This window comes from Symphalangus syndactylus, chromosome 4, assembly GCF_028878055.3.
Source record: "Symphalangus syndactylus isolate Jambi chromosome 4, NHGRI_mSymSyn1-v2.1_pri, whole genome shotgun sequence".
In the NCBI taxonomy this organism is placed as follows: domain Eukaryota; kingdom Metazoa; phylum Chordata; class Mammalia; order Primates; family Hylobatidae; genus Symphalangus; species Symphalangus syndactylus.
In genome coordinates, this window is record NC_072426.2 from 31,547,003 (window position 1) to 31,566,329 (window position 19,327).

A 19,327-nucleotide genomic window follows, 5' to 3' on the forward strand; every position below is an offset into this window, starting at 1 on the left:
TTTTAGCTGATATGATTGGATGAGAAAGTGTTGGGAACAAGCTCCCCAAAATCTGGCCATAAACTGGCCCCAAAACTTGCCACAAACAAAATCTCTGCAGCTCTGTAACATGTTCATAATGGCCATAACACCCATGCTGGAAGGTTGTGGGTTTACCAGAATGAGGGCAAGGAACACCTGGCCCGCCCAGGGTGGAAAACTGCTTAAAGGCATTCTTAAGCCACAAACAATAGCATGAGCTATCTGTGCCTTAAGGACATGCTCCTGCTGCAGTTAACTAGCCCAACCTATTCCTTTAATTCGGCCCATCCCTTCATTTCCCGTAAGGGATACTTTTAGTTAATTTAATATCTATAGAAACAATGCTAATGACTGGCTTGCTGTTAATAAATACGTGGGTAAATCTCTGTTCAGGGCTCTCAGTTCTGAAGGCTGTGAGACCCCTGATTTCTCACTTCACACCTCTATATTTTTTTGTGTGTGTCTTTAATTCCTCTAGCGCCACTGGGTTAGGGTCTCCCCGACTGAGCTGGTCTTGGCAAGAAAGTCTTTGTCTTTCTTTATGCATGAAGTCCAGGTTACAAATGGAGACACTTTTAGCTGATATTCTGAGAGTGGAAGTATCATGGCCACTTCTCTGGACCTTTTTTACTATTCTAAGGAAATTTTTTTTTTTTTTTTTGAGTCAGAGTCTCACTCTGTCGCCCAGGCTGGAGTGCAGTGGTGCGATCTCGGCTCACTGCAAGCTCCGCCTCCTGGGTTCACGCCATTCTCCTGCCTCCGCCTCTCAGAGTAGCTGGGACTACAGGCACCCGCCACCACTCCCGGCTAATTTTTTTGCATTTTTAGTAGAGACGGGGTTTCACCATGGTCTCGATCTCCTGACCTCATGATCCGCCCACCTCGGCCTCCCAAAATGCTGGGATTACAAGCGTGAGCCACCGCACCCGGCCAGGAATGTTTTTAAAAAAGATAAAGTATTTGTAAATTATTGATGATGAACTTTGCTCTTTTAACCAGAGAAAACATCCCATCACTTCTAGGGAAGGGATATTCCTGCTCCCATTCACTATTCTCAACAATAACCAGAGCCAAAACAAATGATGGCTAGATGACATTAAATTACTTCTGGATGACAGAAGACAGAGCCCAGCCCCACCTCACACATTTCTGTTGCCATGGTTTTCAAACGAGACGCTTCTGTGGTCAAAGCAGACTCTCACTGTTCTATTCATCACCATTTAACTACAAGAGCTGCTGAGCACATCTATGATCTCTCTTGCTCATGACAGCAGGCAGAATGAACATAAATGGTTAGAAAACACCACCTGCTCAATGCTTAATGCAGGAGGAAAAAGCAGCTGTGCCATTTGTGATGGAAAACACATTAGCTTAAGCTCAGCATGCCATTTATATAACCAACCACAAAAACTCAAAGTTACTGGGGGTGTAGGATAAAATATTAAGTGACAGATACTTGTTTTCCATTTGAGAATTTGTTTCTGAAGATTGTCAAGCACAGAGTGTGACTTATAGGACACCAAGACACTCTTTGACTTTCTAGATCACAATACTTGCTATTTGGAATATTAAAATCAGAGTTCTTGTGAAAGCAACAAGTCATCTATCAAGTGTATCAGAAGGATCTAATGGTAGGCTATAGACCATTGAGTTTTAGCCACAGTTGTCCTGCTGTAAAGAGTGGGGACAAATTTTGTTTTTAGTGTTTATTGATTCGAAAGCATGTAATCAAGAACATTGTCATTTATCTTTACAAATAGGTAAGAGAGGGGATTCTTTCCTTAATTTTCGTGCAAACACAATTCACTGGAGCTACTGAACTTTGAAGAGAGAAATTAATCAGTAAAACAAAACAAAAGTTGTTTCTTCCTTTCAACGAGGAGCATGAGTCTTTCTACTTTAATTTTTTTAATTTTTTTTTTTTTTTTTTTTTGAGACAGTCTCGCTCTGTCACCTAGGCTAGAGTGCAGTGGCACGATCTTGGTTCACTGCAAGCTCCACCTTCTGGGTTCATGCCATTCTCCTGCCTCAGCCTCATGAGTAGCTGGGACTACAGGAGCCTGCCACCATGCCCGGCTAATTTTTTATATATTTTTAGTAGAGACAGAGTTTCACTGTGTTAGCCAGGATGGTCTTGATCTCCTGACCTCGTGGTCTGCCCACCTCAGCCTCCCGAAGTGCTGGGATTACAGGTGTGAGCCACCGTGCCCAGCCTGAGTTTTTTTATTCTTATTTTTTGGAACAGCTTTTCTTTTACATACTTCATAATCTCTATTCCAGATTTCGCTATCAGTTAGTCGAGTGATACATAATGTGTTAAAGTTACATTTGACTATCACTGATTGGTTTTATTTAAAAAAATGATTTTGAATATAGTACTTTGGATATATACTCTCAATTTAAAGACAAAAGAATGTACACAGTTATTGAATTATGGTTATTGTTTTTAGCTTGTATAGGTTAGCTGATCTAAAACTACTTTCTTTAAATTTCAAAGTTGAGCAAGTGAGAAATTATTATGAGAATAATTGCAGCTGGATTTTAAACAGTTGGGGAAGTAGTTATATATCTACATGGAAAAGAGGAAAGAAAAATCTGGAAGGAATTCTACCATGTAAATCTAATAAAAGTTGTGTATCAAAATCCATATGGTGATGGAATATAATTAGTTAAAATTATAACCATGAATTCTTACTGACTATAACTAATTAACTAAAAAATAGAGAATGCTCGGCCGGGCACAGTGGCTCACGCCTGTAATGCCAGCACTTTGGGAGGCCGAGGCGGGCAGATCACGAGGTCAGGAGATCAAGACCATCCTGGCTAACATGCTGAAACCCCGTCTCTACTAAAAAAAAATACAAAACAATTAGCCGGGCGTGGTGGCGGGCGCCTGTAGTCCCAGCCACTCGGGAGGCTGAGGCAGGAGAATGGCATGAACCCGGGAGGCAGAGCTTGCAGTAAGCCGAGATCATGCCACTGCATTCCAGTGTGGGCAATAGAGCAAGACTCCATCCCCCCCCCCAAAAAAAAAAAAAAGAGAGAATGCTCTTGCTCATAGTAGAATGCCAGCTAATAAATATAAAAGGAATAATGGACTTAGAAAATACTATTTTGCCATCATATTAAAAATAGATTCATGAAAAAACATCAATAGTGCTAAACCTAGAGGATTACAGTTTGATAAATTGAAGTACATTTGCATAGATATGAAATATCTCTACCCATATTACTTATTAATTACAAATTAAAAATGGTAACTATGCAATGAAGAAGCTGGGAGCTCACCGTTTTAACCAATTAATCGAAGTTCCCAGCATCAGTAACGGAACCAACAATGTTTACCTCTTGTCTTGTTTAGAAATGTGAAATCAGTAACTGAGAAAACTTACTACAGAAAAAGGAAATATTCATGATAAATAGTGGTTTTCAAATGTTATTCCTTTTTACAAATATTAAAAATTAACACAAATAAACTTAAGTGAATAAAAAAAGAATTAGACCAAACGAAAGAAATCTATCTGTATCTTTGAGTGTGTTATAGAGATTACAGAAAACATTTAAATAGACAACAGACTGATGCCATTGCTTTCATTGCCTAAAGATACTGGGAAAAGACATTTGAATCATCTTTAACGTAAATGCTGAAAATACATGCATGTAATTGTATTTAGAGTGAGAATGCCTAAGTACCCTACAGTTCTGGAAAGGTAATTAAGCAGAAGACATTATTTTTATAGCCTGAGCTCATTTTTAGTGTTAATAGTGAAAATCAGTTGAGTATTATCTTATTTCAGCATCAGGCGTCCTTTTCTTTTCCTTTATTTTTCTATTTTTATTTCTATTTTTGACACAGGGTCTCACTCTGTTACCCAGGCTGGACTGCAGCGGGCCAGTCACAGCTTACTGCAACCTCGAAATCCTGTGCTGAAGATATTATCCCACCTCAGCCTCCCAAGTAGCTAGGATAGGTAAGACCACAGGTATAAACCACCACACTTAGCTGCATCAGGAATCCTTTAACAGTATTATTCTGTGGAGCTGAATGCTACCGCTTTCTGTGGTAAAGATGTATATACTTCTATATCGAATGTCCTATCAGTCAGAAACAAGTTCTCCATTAACAATATCTCCCAGATCTTCTGAATTATGACCCAATTGATAACTGTACTCATATCAAATAAAAAAATCTACACTCTGGAAACAGAGTTCATGCTTACAGAATTTAGATATCTTCATGTCAGAAATCCTGCATGAAACACTGAAGAGTTTATTCTACTGGATGCAGAATCATAGTTTTGTTAACCTAATGGCTTTTAATTAGTATGTTGGCCCTGCTTGTTTGTTTAACTATATTGGCAGATTAATATGAAGTAGAGGTAGATGAGAGGGAAATATACCTGTGAACTTACCTACAAGCCTTTTACTGTCTTTTGTCCACATGGATGTTTTTGGTCTCATCATCAGGACAGTGGTCTCATTATTAGTATAGTTCATATTGAGGGACACAGATTTTAGGCCAACTCATGTGTGAATCCGTCTGTCTGAGTAATTTTGCCTCCTTGATCTTTTTGGCATTTAGTTTTCTTGTCTCTTAAATGGGGTAATACACTAACTTTGAGTTTCTAACTGTAAAATGTTTCGGGGATTCCAATGATATTAATAGAATCAGTGCCACTGGATTAGGTAATTCAAAGAAAGTTTGAGTTCTCATTGGTGGAAAATTCAATATTTTTGCTTGGCTATGGGAGGACCAAGTGATTTAGTTAAGTAGATGCCAGTATGACTGCTACCACTCTATCTGTTATCTCAGCACTGGGCAGAATGACACTCAGCTCAATTTCTACACATGCAAGCTGCAGCAATGTATTATCTAGGAAGGAGACTCATATCAGATACACCTGCTCTCTTATTTCCCAAACAGACGAGGCTTTAGAATTTGCAGTGAAGATCATCAATAATCTGAAATCTAGAATAAGCATGCGTTGAATTTTCTTATACTACATTTATAATATCCACTATCTTAGGTGTCATATGCATTCCACAGAGGTAAAAAACATCAAATTATCACCATCATTTTACATAAACATCCAAAAAATATATTTTAAGAGTGTAATTTTTTGAAATATCATTTCAGTGTATTCTTTGCCTTCAAATTGTGCGACATTATACTATTTTTAATATTTTAAAGGTATTTTCAGTGCCTTTTCCAATGAGTAAATTAGTTACCTGAACTTGGTGACATGTAACCATAAATGTGTTTATGAAATATTCCTGAATTTTAAAATTTTCCGTTTCTGTTTTCTACAGCTTAGCTATCTTTTTATGTTTGAGACAACTTCCATCAAAATATCTAGCTCTTCAGCATTTAATTCTTATCAGAAGCTGACGTTGAAAGTTAATTGCTAAGATGATTTTAATATTAATGCTCACTTTTATAAAAATTTCACTAACTCATTGAATTAGTAGAGCTGACTCACTCAAGAAAATGTGATATTCCAGAAAATATTTATGAGATGATTACAAAAGACTTATCTATAATAAAATATGGTTTCTGACTCTTCAATAGGCACCATAATGGTCTCCCAAAGATGTCTACATCCTAGTCTTCAGAACCTATGAATATGTTACATGTCAAAGAAGAACTAACATTGCAGGTATAATTAAGGTTGCTAATCATCTGACTTCAAAATAGAGGGATATTTTGAATTATCATATGTTGAAATTTGTTGCTGTTTCTAAAAGATCAGCAAAGTCTTGGGGAAGTTTATCCTTACTGTTATTTTCTTTAATGTTTACAGAGAAATCTCAATGACATTGGCCCATATTTTTTAAATTTCTATTTTCTTTACTCTTGCCAACCTACACAAGAAATTTAGCCTCTTAGCCATGCTATCTTACCAGCAAACCCCTCTCATAACAAATATCAAAAATATGTGTACTATACCTTACTAAATTGGTAGAAGGCCTTACAAAAGTGATTTAATATTGTAACAAATGAACCAGCCTGAAATAGAATATTATTGGACATCCTTTTTCTAAAACCTTGTTTCATTTCTCAATACATGGCCTTAAGACATTTATCTCCACCAACATTTCTTCATAAGTGCCAGCCTTTTGCTATATTGTTTAATACTTTCTCCCTTAAGCTCTCTTCTCCCATACATTTAATTCTTCTTTTTTATTTTAAAGACAAATTTAATCTTAAGCCTCAGTTCTAGTTCCACATTTGCATATCTAAAAAACTAATATTTCTGCAAATTAATATCTTTTAACTCTAAGTATCATCTCTGGCAGCACACATATACCAAAATTTCTTTGTTTACTTTTTTCTTTTCACATCAGTCTCTGCTAGTAAAAGGGAGCAGTGTTATACAGATTTGCTTTTCTCCTAGTGTTCATTTTGCAAACATCTAGAGATGATCGAAAAAATTGTAATCTTGGAGATGGCAGGAAAAATTGCAATCAGTTTTAAATGGTTATGTTAATTTATTTTTTATATTGTGTTCACTAGGATCCTTATCGCAACTTTTTTCTCTTCTCTTTCAACATCTTTTTTTGTATGTGATATCAGCCACTTCAAAAGTAAAGTATCCTTAATTGAATATCATCTATGTTTGTGACTCTCAAATGCATATCTCAAAGTAAACTTAATAATAAAACATTTAAAATAATATTTCCAACTGACTTCTTGACACCAGCTATGGTTTTGCTATGTCTCTGCCCGAACTCAGGTTGAAATTTAATTTCCAATGTAATGATGTTGGGAGGTGCCTTTAAGAAGTGGGGGCTAATAGAAGACATTTGGTTCATGGGGGCTGCTACCTTATGGGTGCCTTGATGCTGTTCTTGCAATAGTGAGTCTGGTTCTCCTGGGACTGGGTTAATTTCCATGAGAGCTGGTTATTTAAAAACAAGGACACCTTTGGCGTTTGGTCCCTTGGAATGTATCTACTTCCCATTTGACCTTATACCATGTTATCACACAGTAGGATAACCAGAAGACAGTGCCATGCCCTTTAACTTCCCAGCCTGCAGAACTATGAGTGAAATAAACCTCTTTCATTATAAATTGGGCAGCCTCAGATAGTCTGTCATAGTAAAACTAAGTGGACTAAGACCACACCTATATCCAGACTATCCCACAATAACTTTAAACTTCATGTGTCAAAAAAACTTGTTTTCCTTCTAAGTTGTTCCCTGTAATATATATTTGAATGAAAACTATCATTCTCAATACCACCACATCAAAATCTGTGAGATATTCTTTACAATTCCTTTTCCTTCATCCACTCATTGTATTAGAATATGCTATTTTTTTCTCAGTACCCATTCACTTATTCATTTTCTTCCTTTCAGTAAGAGAATCCTGCATTTTAGCTGTGATAATGGAAATCTAGCTGGAGGCTCCTTTTCATAGTCTCTTAAAATTAGATGTAACCAATTAAAAAATACATTCATGTAAGTAGTTGCTGCCCCTCACCTTCTTTTCTTTCCTACTTCCTGCAGAATGGAATGTAAATAGAGAACTAGAAGCAAATCTCCACCATGATTCTGAGTCTAACACCTGAGTTAACTCCCTAGGGGAAGGCAATGCAAAAAGATAAAGAGAAGTCTCAAGATAATCCTATGGAGACAAGCTGTCCTACCAATCTCAGGACCACTCATGCCTAGACTGAGTAGGGGAAAATATGCATATTATTTATATCACTGTGTGGGGTCATTTATGTTACATCTTGACATGATGATTTTAGAAAACCCATGTGCATTTATATGTTTAGGAAACAGCTGAGGCTTCTGCTTTCTCAAGAGCAGAGACATTGTGGTCTTTTATCCTGAAGGCCTAGGGGAGTGCATATAACATAGTTGGAGAATTTATTCAAACTTATTAGAATAAATAAAATCAAATAGAATTCCTCAATGTCTATTTAGAAATATTTATAACATGGCATCATACTTGGCTCTACATTTTCTCTTCAGTTATATTTCTGATTCAAGCTCCATTGTCACCTTTTAATCTGTTTATACAGAACTGATACAATTTTCCCAGACTGCTCTCCTTTATCATAGTTCCTTCTGTCTGTAATGACTTTCTCCTTCTGTTTGGGGAAAGAAATTACTATTATTTTCAAACTCAGTTCAAGCATTACCTCCTTCATGAAGCCTTTACTTCCCTCCTCCAGGGAGACATAATCACTCCTTGCTTGTGATCTTGTAATCTGCTGTATCATGCAGGTATGTAGGCAGATTAGGAGCCATGCAGTTTGATGACTAATGTCCTACTTCTGTTCCAGCATCCTGGTATTTTCTCTTTCTGACATCTCACCGTCTACATTACCATTCCTTTTTGGTTAAGATAGGTGGTATTTCCAGAAAGTTTGGGTAAATCCTCATTTGAGAAGAGTCACGCAGAAGCCATTAATGCTTTATCAATAGATACAAGCCCTAAAAGGATGGAAACTTGAACAGTGAAATACTAAACATTTATTTACTAGGGAGTGAAGACTGAAGTCATGATACTGGTTTCGTACAGCTTTAGAAAGCTGGAAACAGCAGCTATGATGCAGAGATACTTTATGGATAACAAAGAAAATAAGACAGTAATGTTTTATATTCATCATGACAATATAGGTGGTAGGCTATCCTGCCACAACATACAGTCCCTGAAATATTATCTTTTTTGCATAATTAACATTTACATCATACACAGTTCAATGTAAGTCAGACAGACTATCATTCTTTTAGTTATGCCAACAGGACCACATGGCCTCTGAAGTTAGAACCAAAATATAGCCAGGCATGGTGGCATGCACCCCTAGGGGTGGATGTTGCAGTGAACGACGGCAACAGAGCAAGACCCCCATCTAAGAAAGGAAAGCAAGCAAGCAAGCAAGCAAGAAGGAAAGAAAGAAAGAAAGAAAGAAAGAAAGAAAGAAAGAAAGAAAGAAAGAAAGAAAGAGAAAGAAAGAGAAAAAATGAAAGAAAGAAAGAAGAAAAGAAATAAATTTTATAAATGTTGTAAGTGCTGTGATAAAGATATGTTAATGGCACACAAAGAAGCATTATTTAATTTAGCTCTGAATTTCAGAGGGAACCTTCTGGAGGAGATAGCACTTTTGATCAACTTCTTAGATGAGTAAGCCATTAGTAAAGCAATGGCCATAGCAGAAAAAGAGATATATGGAGTAGGAATAGGCTCTTAAGCCTTGGCCTGGAAAAGGAGATGAGATGTAAAGGAATACACAATTACTGATGAACAGGAACATTCCATGCTATATAATTTATAGTAATTCCTGATTTATTCAGATTTATTTATCTTTCTTCCCATCTTTAACTGTACACCTTATTTGCATCAAACTTCTACTATGCTGCTTGTACATTATGAAGTTCCATGTCCATTTCCTTCTCTCTTGCTTTTTATCCTCTATACTTCTTCACTTTATAGCTTTACTAATGGCCTACTTATCTATGAAGTCGATCAAAAGTGCTATCTCCTCCAGAAGGTTCCCTCTGAAATTCAGAGCTAAATTAAATAATGCTTCTTTGTGTGCCATTAACATATCTTTATCACAGCACTTACAACATTTATAAAATTTATTTCTTTTCTTTTCCCTTCTTTTCTTTTATCTTTTCTTTCCCTTTTTCTTTCTTTCTTTCTTTCTTTCTTTCTTTCTTTCTTTCTTTCTTTCTTCCTTTCTTTCTTTCTTTCTTTCTTCCTTTCTTTCTCTCTTTCTTAGATGGGGGTCTCACTCTGTTGCCTTGGTGCACTGCAACATCCACCCCTGGGGTGCATGCCACCACGTCTGGCTATATTTTTTTTATTTATTTATTTTTAGAAATGGAGTTTTGCCATGTTACCCAGGCTGGTACGGAATTCCTGGGCTCAAATGATCTGCTCACCTCGGCCTCCCAAAGTGTGGGGATTACAGGTGTGAGTAACCAAAGCCCACCAAAATTTCTTAATATGTGTCTGATTTTGTCTCATCATTTTTTTTTCATTTTAACCAAACAACGTGTGCATGATATGTATCTGATGATCAGTGCATTTATTAGCTATTTTTAAGAAATAAAACTAGATTTTCTTACAATCCTCAGATGTAATCTTGCAGTTGATCCCCAAAAAGTAAATGAACCAGTTTATAGCCATTTATACCTTCTAAAAGACAGAATAGAGATTAAAAGCATGATCTGTGGTGTTAGGCTGCCTTATTTGTAACCAGACCCCACTAATTACTTGCAAGGTCAGATTTGACAAGTCATTCAATCTCTGCTTTAATTCCTTCATCTGTAAAATGGAAATAAAGATGATACTTTCTAGATTGATTTTGAAGATTAAATAAATTTAATTTGTAGTAAATTTGGTGAGTATTATGCCTATGATGCAATAGCAGGCAGTCATTAAATGGGTGATGTAGATCTGTTTGAAAAGAGATACAAATAGATGAAATAATGAATATTTGTGAATATATATATATTTTTCATAATACAATCACACACACAACATTATTAATGGTAATCACATCAGCATTATGATACTGTAATAATGATGTCTATTTTGAACAACTTAGTACTGTTTAAATATTCTAACATGAATGTTCTATGTATCTAACAACTTATATGTCTGGCTATTTTTCAAATCAGCAAAAATTTCTGAAGATATCGTTTTTGTTCATGTTGTTGGAGATATCATTTTTGTTTTATTATTTGTTTTTCACCATATTAAATGTTAAATATCCTTTTCTTATGTAAAAATGAACACATTTGTTAACAGCATTGCTCCTAGGGTTGTCTTCAAGTGGCCAAGTGTGGATGACAGATTTTGAACTTCATGTGGAAAAATACAATGTTTTGGATCCTATTGATAGATTAACAAAATGCACACATGAGTGTGATCATATCAATGCCAAATGTTTAGCATATTGCAGAGCCTGGCACATAGTAAATGCTGTGTATATATTATTAATTTCTATTATTTTTATTATAACTTAGACCTACTTAATTAAGAATTTTTATTATTTTTTGTAGGCGTGGATAAGACACAATATTGAATATATGTGGGGAAAATAACCTCTTTAAATGTAACAACAGTTTTCAGAATAAATCATAGTTTAAACAGTCTTTGAATAAAATTTCCTGATAATACTGTGTTAGGTGGTAAGTGTTTATATGACAGTTCTCCTATTTTGGCTACAACTCTGAGGTCATGCTTTGAGTTTCTAATAAAAAAACTACTATCTCAGATCTCTTATGACTGTGTTTAGAATGTTTTGAGAAGAAAATAATTTCTGTCCTCCAAAGTGAAACACGGGGCTATAAACGCTAGACGGACATCAATCTTTTCAAACCTTTTTTGCTCTGTAGTATTCTACTATAATCATTAATACTATGAGATACAACACAAGATTAAGGCAGAAAACTGAGATGAAGGTTCTCCAAAGAAATGAACTAAGAGAGAAATTTGTTCAGGAATTAAGTTATTTTAGGAAAAAAACAAGTCCTGGTAGCAGCAGGTGTGTATGCTGTTAGAATGACTGTGTTTTAATTAAGCAGCATTTCCCAACAGAGTAATTACCTATGTTGTTTACTGAACTTTTTTAAAGGTTCATTAACAAATCTGTAATCTTCTTTCTTCCCATACTCCAGGTTAAAAGGTTTTTTAAAACTTGTTCTTATTAGAAAACTTGTTCTCATTAAGAAAGAAGTATAAATAGGTTCTGGGCCTATGGAAAATGAATGCTCTTTACAAAGAGGTTCACCTAGAAATTCAAATCAACATGCTCATAGCCTTATACACATGGTTTTCTCTGAGTTTATAAATTTTTGTGACATTTTATCATAATGAATTATGTCTTAAATATCTACAACATCGAAAATAGTTTTGAGATATTCTCAAATGAATATTACCAAAGGAAATTTCTGCAGCTGCCACTAACTCTGGTGGGTGTTACATAGAGGAGTGAAGGGGGATTCTCTGAGTTAGTTCCTACAGCCCAGACCTGTATGGTATGTTCTATTTTGAACTCCATAGTTGTCAACTGAATTTAAACTTCCCATGTAGACAACATTTTTATTCCTTATAGAAGAATCACTTGTGAAGTCACTACCAGGCAGGCCATCATGTGAACTCAAAAATTCCTCTGGTTTTTAATATTCCCAGAAGACTGATTAAGGGTGAAGTATTTTTAATATCCTTACTTATGTTTGAATTGCCACAAATCCATAGCTTTTTGTTAAAATGTGTAATGGAATTGTTTTTAAGAGAAAGGCTACTCGTTAGAGATGGCCAACAGATTAGATTATTTGAGACACAAGATTAAAAAGTCTCAGGACTACAATAAGCCTATTTTATTTTATTTCAAAATGTTGAGATGTGACTCTTGTGTGTGGTTTTTTTTCTTTTTTTTTTTTCTTTTTGCAATGGAGTTTCACTCTTGTTGCCCAGGCTCGAGTGCAATGGCGCTATCTTGGCTCACCATAACCTTCGCCTCCCAGGTTCAAGTGATTCTCCTGCCTCAGCCTCCTGAGTAGCTGGGATTACAGGCATGCACCACCATGCCCGGCTAATTTTTTTGTATTTTTAGTAGAGACGAGGTTTCTCCATGTTGGTTAGGCTGGTCTCGAACTCCCAACCTCAGGTGATCTGCCCACCTTGGGCTCCCAAAGAGCTGGGATTACAGGCCTGAGCCACCGCACCCGAACAACTCCTCTGTGTCTTTATGTTTGGGCTTTTGACTGAGTTGTTCTATGTTGATATAGTGATATCACAGATACACTGGCAATATACTCATGTTACAGCCCAGTAATTTTAAGAAAGAAAGAGCAAATGCTTGGTTAAACTAAATTAAGAGAGAGAAAAAAAAAAGTCCTACATTTTTTACTTGTCGTCCGATGCCATCATAGCATTATCATCTCAGAAATAGATAGCAGTTCACGACTGGAAAGAAATATTTGGAAATGACACACCACTGTTGCTTTTGTTCACAAAAATAATACAGCTAAGATCCCAGCCAGATTTCTTCATACTGAAGTTGTTAAAAATAGATGTTCAAAAAACATTGCATCAAATACACACACACACATACACACGCACACCCACACAAATACACACAAAACTTTCAAATGCAATTAATGTGCATACATGTTTTCATGCCTGGATGAAAAGGCTTCTAGTAGCTACTCAAAGAATGAATGAAAAGCACAATTTAAAGGACAGTATATCTACAAAATGGACAAGACATAATAGTAACTTTCACAAAAATATAACAAGTTTGAGTGTTTCTCTCATGTAACTTCTCTGCATCATACAATCACGTATATTTCCTCCAATAAGTACATATGAAATTTTTAAACAATTGTAATTGTTGTAATTTATTGCAACAAAATCATAAAACTAAACTTTGTAAGGCATTTGACTGATCACTGTACTCTTGCATAGCATAGGTGACATACCAATTAAAAAATTTTTAAAGCCCTAGATAGTCCAAAATCTTCCTAATTTTCAAAGAGAAACAAAAGATATGGCACTACTTTTGTTCTTTCATTAATCTAAAACTAGTGTCTTCAATGAAACTTTAAAATGTGAAAAAAATAAAGTCAACATTTAACCCTATGCCAAAAGATCCTTAATACTTGCAAATATTTGTCTTATAAATCCTTAGCTTCTAATGACCATTCAATTAATAAATATAGTTGGTCCTTTATGTTTCTGGTATCTTCCTGCATTATAATTTGAAGAGTTTAAGACTTCATCCATTAACCCTGTAAGAACGAGCACAAATACATCACATGAAGCTAAAGTGGGAGAATCACCTGAGCCTGGAGGGTTGCAGTGAGCTGTGATCGTGATCGTGCCACTGCACTCCTGGGCAACAAAGTGAGACTCTGTCTCAAAACAAAACAAAACAAGTTACACAAAAGAATTCATATTTTTACGTTTAAAACTTATAAGTGCTTGTACATGTGGTCTTTAGTTAATTGGTGTGAATTTTGCATTCAAGGTTAAAAAAACAAACAAACAAACAAACAAACAAAAACCCAGAACAAGGATTGCCCTTAGTTTTATCATTTCTTGCTATATTATATTCCGTCAAGGAATGTAAGGGCAGAAAGTGACTACCACGCAATTGTAAAATTCAGCTTTAATAGGGTCTCTAATAATTTCTTAGATAAACTTGTGGAGTAGACTCATGTGAGGACTGGGCTGTTAATTTATCACTTTATCTCTTCTGTATCAACCATAATTGGTGTTCCACAAGAATTTGTGTAATTAACATAAAGTCCTCAAATAAATCTTGAGCATCAGTAATCAAGTGAAATATTATGTAAAATACAGATTAAAATTTGGACAGACATTTTCTTTTTCCTTTTTTCTTTTTTTTTTTTTGAGATGGAGTCTCGCTCTGTCGCCCAGGGCTGGAGTGCAGTGGCACAATCTTGGCTCACTGCAAGCTCCGCCTCCCAGGTTCACGCCATTCTCCTGCCTCAGCCTCTCCGAGTAGCTGGGACTACAGGCGCCCGCCACCACGCCCGGCTAATTTTTTGTATTTTTTTAGTAGAGACGGGGTTTCACCGTAGTCTCGATCTCCTGACCTCGTGATCCGCCCGCCTCAGCCCCCCAAAGTGCTGGGATTACAAGCGTGAGCCACCGCGCTCAGCCGAGATTTTCTTTTATATTTCAATACCATGGATAAAACACACGTATGCACACACACAACACACACAAACACACAGTTTTAAATCTTGTTATGGTAGCATTCTATAAGGAAGAAAAGACCTCAGATTGCATTCTCATGTGAAGATTTAATTGAGAATAAAATAATTGTCTAGTAAATCCTGGTGGTACTTAGTCCATCATGATAATTAAGGCAGATTTTATGCATAATTGTATTGACCTCATATTTTCCCTTATTATTTCTAGACACATTACAATATATCCAAAAAAACGTAATTTGGCTTGTCAATAATGAAATGTCAAGTCTGTAGTGCTTCCTGGTTTATAATGGAATTTTAATAAAATTGTAAAAGCTAACTAAAATGATACCAATAAATCATTTTAGGTAACACTTTCTGTAATATTCATTTAATGCATGTACAACCCTCTAAGTTTCATTCTTTTTAATTTAATGTATTCCTGCTGTGCCATATTTTCATTATTTGGGGTATGATCATACATTCTGTCCAGTTTTGCTTTATGATATTTACGATATTTTTATTGTTTTGAGTACAGAAACTAAGCTAGATGTCCTTAGGCGGGGCAGGCAATTGGTTTTAGACTCTGGTCATTATTTAAAATTAAGTGCAAATTTTCATTTAAATATATTTTGGGGGTTACTAAAATGAAAAAAAAAATCTGACTCATGAGCTAAACTACAATTAAAACAGATGATCAAAATACTATTATAACAGGAAATATAATTTAGAAACTATACAGTTGCCAATAGAGAGCTCTGAGGGATATTCCTAGTATTTTCTTTTTTAAAAAAAGGGCAAAGTTGATAGATATATTTAAGTTATTTTGGTTCTATTAGCTTTAATAAGGGTCTATGAGTCTAAGAAAAGAGATTTTTCATGAACTGTGGATTTAATTTTAAGGCAAGGAATCTGCGGTAGACAGAATTCTGAAATGCCATCCTGCCAAGATTTCTACCCTCTGGTTAGGTGCCCCATTCTCTCCCTTCTGGAGTGGCGGTGGGACCGCAGATACAATGCATTCCACTTCCTTGGTGAGGTTTTACTATAACACATGCGAAAGCAGAAAGGAATGTGAGGAAAGAACTAAAGTCTCAAATCAATTAACCATAAATTCATCCTAAGTGGATGTGACCTATTGAGGTGAACTCTTAAATACAATCTAGACCATTCTTGAAGACAGACTGTAAGAAGCCAGGAGAAATTCTCCTGCTCCATCTGGAAGAAGCAAACCTCCATATTGAGGCAATGGATTAAGACCAAGCTATAGGAGCTGAAAGCAAACCCTAAATGACAAACAGCAAAAGAATGAACACCTCAGTCCTACCGACACAAGAAAATCTTTCATCAAAGGAAGAGCAGTTTGTTTTAATTGTTTTACCTTCTATTCAAATTATCTGAATTTATTTGACAATGACAATAATTTACATTCAAGAGCACTTTACACAATGACTTGACAAATGATCCCCAGAGTTAAAATTTGCTGCCTTCCACATTATTTTTTGTTGTTGTTTTCTGGATATTTCTATAATATAATAGGCTAACAAAACAAAAGTATCAATATTATTTTCTACATACATTAAGAATTGTGCAACAGTATTTTGCTTAGAATTGAAATATTTTAAAATACCAAAGTATTCTCTTGAAACTGAAGTTGGAAAATGCCATGTATAAATTGCTTCCTTTAACCAGAGAAAAGCAATGCAACAAAGGTGAATTCAGGTGCAATACAATTTTAATTTAAATTTCCCAGTTATTATAACAAGTTTTAGAATTTACAGATAACTTTTTATAACATAAAAATTATGAATCTATTTTCCAAAAGCTCAAAAAAGCTGAGGGACTTCAAAAATGATATCTTAGAATGATGAAAATAATACAATAGAAAACAGGCAGGTAGTGAAGACCTGGTCAACATCCTACCTGTAAGCTATTTTAAGGGGTTGATAAATAAGCATAAAACAATCTTTGCAAAAAAATTATAACAGTGAGAAAATTATGACAGTAAAAGAAATCTGATATAACCCACCTCCCGTCTTGCCTTTCTCCTAAGTTTTCCTGAGGTTTTGGGGCAAGCTAACTTTGAGAGACATTTTGTTGTAGTTTAAATGATACTAGCCCTTCTACAAAAGTCGACTACTTTTGTAAACCTAATAAAAGCCCGTCAGACTGGGGAGGAGAGGAATCTAAATTCTGCTAAGGCATACACATAAATAATTGCCAGTCACACCTGCAGATAACACCGCTATTATATATTGGCCTTCTGAGATATCTATTCAGGTTTTTTGCATGTCTGACACCCATGGTTCCACCTGGACCTGATGGTTCCACTTGGACCTGTCAACCTCACTCCTGTGGCCTGACCCAGAAGTGATTTGGCATGCAGGAAGACAGTTTCACCACCTATGATTTCATGTCTGCCCCAACCTATCAGCAGCAAGCCTAGCAACCCCTACCCCATTGTGATGGTTAATACTGAGTGTCAACTTGATTGGATTGAAGGATGCAAATTATTGACCCTGGGTGTATCTGTGAGGGTGTTGCCAAAGGAGATTAACATTTCAGTCAGGGGGCTGGGACAGGCAGACCCACCCTCAATCTGGGTGGGCACCATCTAATCAGCTGCCAGTGCAGCTAGAATATAAAGCAGACAGAAAAATGTGAAAAGAGAGGCTGGCCTAGCCTCTCAGCCTACATCTTTCTCCCATGCTGAATGCTTCTTGCCCTCAAACATTGGACTCCAAGTTCTTCAGTTTTGAGACTTGGACTGGCTCTCCTTGCTCCTCAGCTTGGAGATGGCCTATTGTGAGACCTTGTGACCATGTGAGTTAATACTTAATAAATTCCTCTTTACATATATCTATACCTATATATCTATGTATATATCTATATCTATATATCCTATTAGTTCTGTCCTTCTAGAGAACCCTGACTAATACAGATTTTGGTAGCAGAATTGGCTCTAGGGGAGCAGATTATTAAGGATGAAGTTCTTTCATTGGTTTTGGGGTTTCTGGATTTGGCTGCTTAATATGATTAGACACAAAAACGCTAAGGACCCTACTTCTAACATACAGAGAACACTGAGAGTCCTTGGTGTAAATTGTTTAGAGAGTTATGTAAAATAAATGCATTTGACACTCTTGATTCTGTGCTCATGAGAGGCAAGGAGTTTAGTGACTCTATATAATACGTTTGACCATATCTGGAGAACCAAGAAACGTAATGAAGGAGGTTGGTTGCTCCTAAGTTCAGTGGACAAAATGATGAAAAAAATGAGGAAATGAGGAATTCTACCTCCTGGATTCAGAAGTGGATACTCAGCCTCAAATCTGCTAAGATTGCCCTGAGTGAGAGTCTTATCTTCTGGAGAGAAAGAGCTGAAATTGTGGAAAAACAGACACGGCTCTTATCATGAGAGTGGTTGACATGCAATGAAAGGTGCATGCATAGCCTCGCCAGGTGTTTCCTGTTAAAGTCAGGGGATTGATTGGAAAAGAATGAGAATGTGCAACTTGTAATGGGGATGTGTGGGAGGACCCTGATGATGTTGGGGACACTGAGTTTGTAACCTCTGATGAACTTTTTTTGCTAGAAGAAATAGCTTCCCCATCCCCAATAGTGGCAACATCCCCTCCCCAACCCATGCTGCCATCAGCCTTTACACATTTGTTTGAGGAGATAAACCCTGCACTGCCTGAGACAACAGTGATGGCCTCCACTGAGGCAGTCGCCAGGCAAGATAATGTTGATTCTCCTCCGAAGTCACCCCCAACACCCCTGTTTGCTTCTAGACCTATAACTAGACTAAAGTACTGGTGGGGCCCTAGAGGTAAGGTTCAGAGTGTGACCCATGAGGAGGTATGCTACACTCGAAAAGAACTGCTTGAGTTTTCTAATTCGTATGAGCATAAATCTTGAGAATAGGCATGGGAATGGATATTAAGGGTGTGGGATAATGATGGAAGGAACACAAAGTTGATTGGATCAGGCTGAATTTATTGATTTGGGCCCACTAAGTAGGGAATCTTCATTTAATGTTGCAGTTGAGGGAGTTAAAAAAGGTTCTAATAGTTTATTTTCTTGGTTAGCTGATATATGGATTAATATATGGCCCATGTGAGCGAGCTGGAAATGCGTGATATCCCTTAGTTTAATGTAGAGGAAGGGATCCAAAGGCTTAAGGAGATTGGGATCATGGAGTAGGTTAGTCATTTTATACCTATCATCTGAGCTGGGAGGGCCCAGAAGATATACCCTTGGCCAATGCCTTGTGCAATAGATTTGTGAGGACAGCACCTACATCTTTGAAGAGCCCTGTAGTTGCTCTTCTCTGTATGTCAGAGCTAACAGTGGGAGCCGCAGTTAGTCACTCAACTACAAAATTTAAATACAATGGGAATAATTGGATCCTGAGGTGGCAGGGGCGAAGTGGCAGCACTCAACCATCAAATGCAAAGTGGGCGTAGCTACTGTAATGGACAGAAGAGGCAAAGTGGCAATCAGAATAATCTGACTTATGTTGAGCTCTGGCGTTGGCTAATTAATCACAGTGTTCTTCGAAGTGAAATTGATAGGAAGCCTACTGCATTTCTACTTAATTTATGTAAGTAGAAAA

General features: G+C 36.4%; 1 long non-coding RNA gene across 5 annotated transcripts in view; it reads left to right on the forward strand.

Annotated features, from left to right (window-relative positions):
- Positions 1 to 19,327, forward strand: part of LOC129480507 (uncharacterized) — a 221,950-nt gene that overhangs the window by 158,317 nt on the left and 44,306 nt on the right. Inside the window, exons 4-5 of one of the 5 annotated variants that reach the window (XR_010120471.1) lie at positions 3,878 to 3,992; positions 5,591 to 6,688. The exons of 3 other annotated variants lie outside the window; for them this stretch is intronic. This is a non-coding gene — a long non-coding RNA (uncharacterized lncRNA). Of the gene's footprint in view, positions 1 to 3,877; positions 3,993 to 5,590; positions 6,689 to 19,327 lie in introns of those variants that run through there. One more of the 5 variants, XR_010120470.1, reaches the window with a different exon arrangement.